An 8,891-nucleotide genomic window follows, 5' to 3' on the forward strand; every position below is an offset into this window, starting at 1 on the left:
CTGCACGATCTGAAGTTTCCGAACACTTTTCAAAGGTAGCCCCATGTAGAGAGCATTACAGTAGTCGAACCTCGAGGTGATGAGGGCATGAGTGACTGTGAGCAATGAGTCCCGGTCCAGATAGGGCCGCAACTGGTGCACCAGGCGAACCTGGGCAAACGCCCCCCTCGCCACAGCTGAGAGATGGTTTTCTAATGTGAGCTGTGGATCGAGGAGGACGCCCAAGTTGCGGACCCTCTCTGAGGGGGTCAATAATTCCCCCCCCAGGACGGACAGATGGAATTGTCCTTGGGAGGCAAAACCCACAGCCACTCCGTCTTATCATGCCATTCGTTGGACGCTGCTTACGTGGAGATAATTCCTAGAAGGGAGCAGGGTATCTTCCGAAGTGTGGATAGGCCATAAGAACTTTGAGGCCCCGAAGTCCCCTAGGAAACTTTCACCCAAACAGGTGTGATGGGCGCAATACTTTAGGAGGTTGAAGTTAGAACTGAAGCACATTCCAGTGGGGAAAAAACTATTGGCTGATGCGCTGTCCAGGAAGCCCGAACACGACAGCCAAAGTGACACAGTCTCTGGTTGGTTTCCAATCTATAACTCCTCATCCTCTTCACTCTCAGACTTGGTTGTCAAGAACAGTGTTTCCCAACCGTAGCCACTTGAAGATATCTGGACTTCAACTCCCAGAATTCCCCGGCCAGCATTTGCAATCCTCGAAATCAGCTGAGCAGGACATGGACCAGCTACAACACTCTGCCTGCCTGCCTGCCTGCCTGCCTGCCTCCATCCCTCCCTCCCTCCCCCCTCTCTATCTATCTATCTATCTATCTATCTATCTATCTATCTATCTATCTATCTATCTATCTATCTATCTATCATCTATCTATCGCAGGACAGATATCGCCCTCCCAACCAAACTCCAGAGGCAGATTGCTATTTGGAAAATGAATTTAAGGAGGCCTCAAAAATAAATAGGGCAGTCATAATGGGGGACTTCTACTATCCCCTATTGGACAAATTCTTGTTCTACACATGAAAGAGAGACGAGAGTCCTCGACACGTTAGCTGATTATTCCCTTGAGCAGATGGTCCTGGAACCAACCAGGGGAAAGGGGATCCTGGACTTGGTTCTAACTAATACACAGGAATTGATTCATGAGGTCTTTGTAACCGAGCTCATAGGAACCAGCGACCACAACTTAACCATGGATAGCAAATTGTCAGTGAAAATCTTCAACTTAACCATGGATGGCAAATTGTCAGTGAAAACAAATACAGAGACCTTAAAGTTTCACAGAGTGAATATATAATATTTCTCTAAGATCAGGCATTATAGCTGAGGATTAGAGGGATGGGCGATCATAAGTGCACTAGTGTGCCTTCCGTCCCCTGTCCAATTGTCTCTCCTATATTTTATATATCTTTTCTCCCATTCATATATCCTTTCCTCTACTCTTCATTGATGTATTCTATTCTCATATCTCTTCTTCTATCCCTTCCCTGATATTTACTACTACATGTTTTTATTCTCTTTAACTTTGGACAAAATAAATAAATAAAATAAATAAATAAATAAAAAGTAACTCTGATATTCAAGAAAAGAACCAGAGATGATCCAGGAAATTATAGACCTGTCAGATTAACCTCAGTTCCAGGGAAAATGATGGAAACCATTATTAAAGATAAAATTACTGGCCACATAGAAGAACAGGCATTGCTGAAAGAAAAGCAACATGGTTTCTGCAAAGAAAAATCATGTCTTACTAACGTGTTATAATTCTTTGACGGTGTAAATAAATACATAGATAAAGGAGACCCAGTTGATATTGTATATCTTGACTTTCAAAATACTTTTGACAAAGTCCCTCATCAGAGGCTCCTAAAAATACTCTTCAGCCATGGAATTAGAGGACAGGTCTTGAAAAGTGAAAGTGACTGTTGGGATCTCCAGAAGGATCTCTCGAAATCGAGAGAGTGGGCAACAAAGTGGCAAATGCATTTTAACCTAAACAAGTGCAAAGTTATGCATATCGGGGCAAAGAACCCCAATTATGCCTATCAAATGAGGGGGACCAAGCTTTCTGAGACAACCCAAGAAAGGGATGTTGGGGTCTTGATGGACATCTCAATGATGATGTCAATCCAGTGCAAACAGCAGTAAAAAAAAGGCAAATTCCATGCTTGGCGTGATTTGAAAGGGAATCGAAAATAAGTTGGCAAGTGTTGTATTGCCTGTGTGCAAATCGATGGTGAGACCACATTTGGAGTACTGTGTAATAAATTTTTTATTGATTTTATAAAGTAGTTACATAAAACAAACATACAACAGTGCACAGTGCATGTGCCCATCACCTAACAACAAGACACCCCCCCATCACCCCCACCACCCATACAAGAGGATTCAAAGAATTTAATTTGTTTATCTATTGTTCCTTGGCTCTATCTTGCATCGAATATTACTAAAAGAGTGATTGCAGTTTATTTTTCACATTTACATCACAGATTCTACTCAACATATAATCTTTTACCTTATTCCATCGTACTATCAGCTTCTCCAATTTGTTCTCGTCAAAATTATTTAATCTTATTTCCATAATTTCGAAGTGTATGTGGTCCACCATGTACCAGTACCAATTTTGTAGTGTCCATTTTGTAGTCTTTCCAACCTAATACCATTACCGCTTGAGCACTTTCCAATGCTGCAGCTTTAATTTCCTTGAATTCTCCTAGTTCCCTATATTTAATTAAAATTGCTATTTCTTTTGTAATTGTCCAGTTAATGTTTAGCATTTTATTAATTTCATTCTGCACTTCATTCCAGAATTTCTGAATTTCTGCACACTCCCAGAGCATATGCATAAAGATTCCCTTTTCTTGGCACCCATGCCAACAATTACCCTTCTCTTTCCCCTGGAAGTGTGCAATTTGTACTGGTGTATAGTACCATTTATGTAAAATTTTCCTTCTCATCTCTCTAACTCTCGTGTTTTTAATCTTATATATATTTTCTATTATTTCTTTCATTTCGCTTTCATCTATTTGTATGTCATTTTGCCAGCATCTTGTCAAACTTTTTGTTACTTCCTCTTCCATCTGCAATAGCATTCTATATATATTGCCGGCTTGTGCTTTACTCTCATTTATCTTTTCTCTTATTATTTTTTCTAAGCAATTTTCTTCTCGTAAGAGAGCTTCTTTATTCTCACTTTTATTTAAATATGTGCTTATTGCATTAATCTGCAGCCATTTCTGTTTACCAATCCACCATTCCAATCGAGTTCTACTAACTCTTCCATCTTTCTCATATAATTGTTCAATTCTCGTTATCCCTTTACTATTTAATACTTTGATAATTCTGCTTAAGTTAACATCATCCCCTATATTCAATACATATAACGTTGATAGCCTGGAGATTCTAATTCCACTTTTCCTCTGCCATTTAGACCATATTTCTAAACATGCTTTGAGAGGATCACTTAAATTGCTAATTTCTGTTCTACTCCAATTTTTAAATAATAACTCTTTATTATTTATATTATTAATTTCCTTTTCTAACTTTACCCATTTCTTTCCCCCCCATAACTGTAATTCCATTAACCTTTCTATTTGAAATGCTTCTCTATATAGTACTAAGCACGGGCTGCCCCAACCCCCCTCTTTCTCTTGTGCAAACTGCCAATGTTTGCTTATTCTAAGCTTTTTGTTTCCTTCAATCCAGAAATTTAATTTGCTGTCCCATTCTCTTAGTTTTGCCTCAGGAAAGATAACCGGTAGAACCTGAAATAGATACATCATTTTTGGTATTATCATCATTTTAAGGGCCCTAATCTTGGCAATTCTTCCTAACTTTTTTCCCTTCCAGTTCTTTATCTGCTTCTGAATTTTTTTCCATATTAAATTATATTTGGCCGTTACTATTTTTATTGGATTCTTGAACAACCAAATTCCCAGGTATTTCATTTTTTTACAACCTAACTTCAATCCTGATATTTTTTGTATCTCAATTTGCTCTTTAGGGCCAGTATTTAAACATATTATCTCTGATTTCTCTATATTAACCATAAGTCCCGATTGATCTTTAAATTCCTGGAGCAATATCATTATTCTTTTCATCATTTCGATTGGGGTTTCAGACATCACTATAGCGTCATCTGCAAACAAATTTAATTTCAATTCAAATTTCCCTATTTGATAACCTCTCCATTCCTTATCATTTCTAATTTTGTTTGCTAAAGTCTCAATTGCTAATACAAATAACATTGGGGATACTGGGCAACCCTGCTTAGTTCCATTCTGAATTTTAATCATTTCTGTTCTGTTACCATTTACTCTGATTTGAGCTATATTATCCTTATATATTGTTTCTATAATTCTACAGAATGAATCTCCCATATTTAAATCTTTACATAGTTGAAATAGGTAATCATGATTAACTTTGTGAAAGGCTTTGTAGACATCTAACTTTAGAATACTTAGTTTTCTTTTGGTATTGGTAGCATGGTGTATAACATTGACCACGTTTCTTATTGGTTCGTAAATCTTTCTTTCTTTAACAAAGCCATATTGGTCTTCCCCAATTACTTTTGGTAAAATATTCTCCACCCTGTTTGCCAATATTTTCATAAATATTTTATAATCCTGATTTAATAAGCTGATAGGGCGATAAGAACTTGGATCGGTTAAATCACGATCTGGTTTTGGGATAGTTATAATTTCTGATATTTTCCACGTCTGTGGAGTTTCAGAAGTCTTAATTACATCATTAAACAATTTTTCCATATGCGGTAATAATTCATTCATATACGCCTTATAATATTCAGCAGTAAAACCATCTGGACCTGGGGCTTTAGCAGGTTTCAACCCTTTAATAACTCTAGATATCTCATCATTTGTGATTTTTGCATTTAGCATTTGTCTATCTTCTTCCGTTAATTTCTCTTTGACCTCTATGGTTTGCAAAGTAATATGTTCTTTTTTGTATAAATTCCCATAAAAGTCACTCATTATTTTTTCCATTTCTACATTACTACGTTTAATTACACCTTCCTTATCCTTTAAAGCAGAGATGTGGGATTTCTCTTTTCTTTTTTTCAAATAGTGTACCATTTGCTTCATTGATTTGTTCCCCCATCCCCTGATTCTATGTTTTATAATCATCTTCATTCTCCACTGCACTGGGAAGGAGAGTCCAACATGGGTAATTACCAATCCTATTGGTAGAGACTGAGTTAATTTAAATATTTAAATACGAGGTAGTCACCGCCCCTTAGCAGCCCCCAATACCTCAGTTTTAAAAACTCAGTCTAAGTGTAGAGACTGTTTTTTAAGAGTTTCTAATCTAAGTATTAATAATGTTTAATAAATAATTTGTCTTCTTTTTTCTCCTTTTCCCTTTCTCTTGCAGAATGAAGAGGAGCCTTTGGAAAGGGGTTTCTGCCCTCCGTGGGCATTACCCCCACCGTTTCTCTTCCCGGGGATCCCTTCCCTCAGCGGGCATATCCTGAGCGGGGAGCAACTCAGCCTGGGGTCACTGGCCTCAGAGGCCATACCTGGCTGAGAGCCGAAGGTGAGGGGGTCCGCCCCCCTCACTGGGAGGCTCGGGGAACGTTTTCCCCTTGAAGACGACTACCTGGCACAGCGCCAGCGCCTCTCAGCTGTTCGGCGCTGAGAGAAAAAAGCCGCGCCGCAGCGCTACCGCCGCCGCTGCCGCAGCAGAGACTGTGGGACTGCTCCAGCCCTTATAAGCCGCTGGAACGGCAAGGAGGGCTATTAGGCCGGTTGGGCAGGAAACCGATAAGGAGCATGCGGCTGGCTATGGGGAGCGACCTTCTTTGAGGCAGATTCCCCCGCGCCCGCCATTTTGGGGCTTGCGATGGCAGCGGAGGCTTGCAATGACAGCGCCCGCCATTTTGAGGCTTGCAATACTGTTATAACAGCTTGACAGCCCGGTCTTTCGAGCGGGAAGGAGTTGCTCTCCGCCCACTTAGTGGGCGCGACCAACAGTGGCTATGCTCAGGAGTCAGGCCTGAAAGGGTTAAAGCCACCATTTTGCTGTCAGGACTCGTTGGTGTAGCATTGCTTCTATATTGAAAGTTAACTACAGTTGATTGTGAGTAGCTATGGAAGAGAAGACCTCTGACAAGGCATCCTCTCCTAGCATGGGGCCCAAGGATAAGGGGAAGTCAAAACCCAAGGAGAAATCCAATGCTCAGGCCTCCTCCTCCTCTCTCAAAGAGGCAGAGAGGCGAATTAAGGCACTGGAGCAGAGGCTGGAGGCAGCCATTCTGACACCTAGAATTGCCTCGCCTCTCCCTGCGCAGTTGGTGTTTCAGGCCAGGGATCCTCAAGCTCCATATTCTGGGTTGAGACCAACTGACACCCTGTCAGAAAGGGATTGGTCCCCAGAGAGGCAGGGCCCATTTCTGCCTGCAGCTGGTCAGACTGCATTAGGCCTTAGTCAAGCCAGGCCTCCTTCAGCACCTCATTCTATGAAAAGTGGGCCTTCAGCTACCTTTACACCCACTGCAGCTGGGCTTCGAGTGCACCCTGACACATGGCAACAGATGTCTCCAGCGTTGCAGGAGCTTGTCACTGATGCATATTCCCAGGGGATGGCTGCAAAGGTGCAAAATACACGCCATCCTTGTCTTACAAGAAATCCTTGGTCAGTACCGCCCCTCTCGGGTATGGGGTCCTGGGTTGAAGAGCCTTCCCAGTTGGAGGAGACTGAGAAAGAGTATGATTTCTCAGATGACGAGACCACTCCAGAACACCCGGTGGTGGCGGGTCTCTTTAAGGCTTCTTATTTCAAGCTTCTACTCCATAAGGCAAAGCAAACTGCGGATTTGCCAGGTTCTACTAAAGTTACGGATTCTACTGAGGACCCTAAACCATCTACAGTTCTCTTCAAAGAGCCTCAGCCCGAGACTGACCATGTGCCATCCTCGGATATCTTCAAACAAAGTATCAAGCGCCCTTGGCAGACTCCAGCAGCGGCTCAAGGACCTTCGGTCATAGAGAGGAAATTCTATACTCTGGATGAGGATATGGAGAAGCTGTTGGAGTTTCCGCCTATAGACCAGCCAGTAATGACTCTTATTTCAAAGGCTTTGGTTCCCTCTGAAACTGGCGATAGCTTAAAGCCAGAGGACAGAAAGGCGGAGATTTTATTGCGTAAGTCGCATCAAATGGCCAGTTGGGGGTTTAGAGCAGCCACGGCTGCCTCCTTTTTCAATCGGGCCTCCATAATATGGCTGCAAGAGGTGCAAGCCCGTCTAGGGCCAGAGGATGGCCGTTTACGACAGGACATCAGTAAGTTGTTAGCTGCAGCGGAATTCTCTGCAGATGCTACCCTCAATGCAGCGAAGTTTTCGGCTCGAGGAATGGCAACTTCTCTGGCTTCCAGACGACTCCTTTGGCTACGAAACTGGCCCGCGGACCTTAAGTCCAAATGGAACCTGGCTTCCTCGCCATACCAAGGAGAAAAGCTGTTTGGGGAAGCCTTGGACCCGGTCCTCATTGAGGACAAGGACAAACGGAAGTCCCTTACCAGAGCATACAGGCGACAGGAGCGTCGGGCTAACCCCTATAATCGTCGCCAGCCATTTCGTTGGGACTCCTCCTCGTCGGTGGGTCAGAATAGACCTTTCCAGCAAGGCCAGTATGGTCAGTCAGGATTTCGAGGTGACCGTGCGGCCTTTCAGGACCGACCGAGGGGATATCAACAAGCGAGACGGCCCTTCAGGGGAAACCAAAGGGGCTTCAAACGCAACTCAAAGTGACTTGCAACCGTTACCGCCCATAGGAGGCAAGCTACAACTTTTCAGTGTCTCCTGGAGAAGTATCTCCACCGACAAATGGGCGCTAGCCACAATTTCTCAAGGGTTGCGTCTGGAGTTTCTTCAGCCCCCACCACACCGATTTGTCCAATGTCCATTAACACGGGATCCGTTGAAAAGACATCATTTGCAGCAGGAGATAGCCCATCTTTTGGAGATCAAGGCGATAGAGAGGGTGCCCGAGCATGCCAAAGGCACGGGGGTTCTATTCAATCGTTTTCCTCGTGCCAAAGGCGTCCGGAGGGTTCAGGATGATCTTAAATCTCAAGTCCTTGAATGCCTTCATCCGGTATCGCAGGTTTCGAATGCACTCTCTCCAATCGATTCTCTCCTCTATTCGTCATCACGACTTTCTAACGTCGATAGACCTGAAGGATGCTTACCTGCACGTTCCCGTTTGGCCGGCCCATCGTCGTTTTCTCAGGTTCTGCCTGCACGATACACACTACCAGTACAGGGCGATGCCGTTCGGCCTGTCCTCGGCGCCTCGGTCATTTACAAAGCTGATGGACATTTTGACGGCGCATATCAGGGCCCAGTCTGTGCGGGTGATGGCATACTTGGACGACATCATCGTTATGTCCAAGTCACTGCCCCAAGCGCAACAGGATTTGACTCTTACAAGAACCGTCCTGGAGCGACATGGCTATACCATCAACGAGGAAAAGAGTCATCTTGTTCCCTCTACAAGCATCCAACATCTGGGGTCTATTATAAACACTACTCAGGACACGGTATCTTTGACACCGGAAAGAATCCTCAACATACGGCGACTGGTCAGCAATCTGTGTCGTCAACATCAAGTATCGCTGGCCATGTTGTCCAAGGTTCTTGGGACTCTCGTGTCATCTATAGGAATCGTACCATGGGCTCGACACCACATCAGGAGTCTCCAATGGTTCCTACTACCGTACCAAAAGGACAAGGTGAGCCACTCTCACAGGCAGGTGAGGCTTCCAACATACGTCAAACACTCACTGAAATGGTGGTTGTCCCCAGCGTTATTCCGGGGTTCCCCTCTCCACAGCCACGAGTGCTTGGTTCTGACCACAG

The sequence above is a fragment of the Erythrolamprus reginae genome, chromosome 5, assembly GCF_031021105.1.
Source record: "Erythrolamprus reginae isolate rEryReg1 chromosome 5, rEryReg1.hap1, whole genome shotgun sequence".
NCBI classification, from domain to species: domain Eukaryota; kingdom Metazoa; phylum Chordata; class Lepidosauria; order Squamata; family Dipsadidae; genus Erythrolamprus; species Erythrolamprus reginae.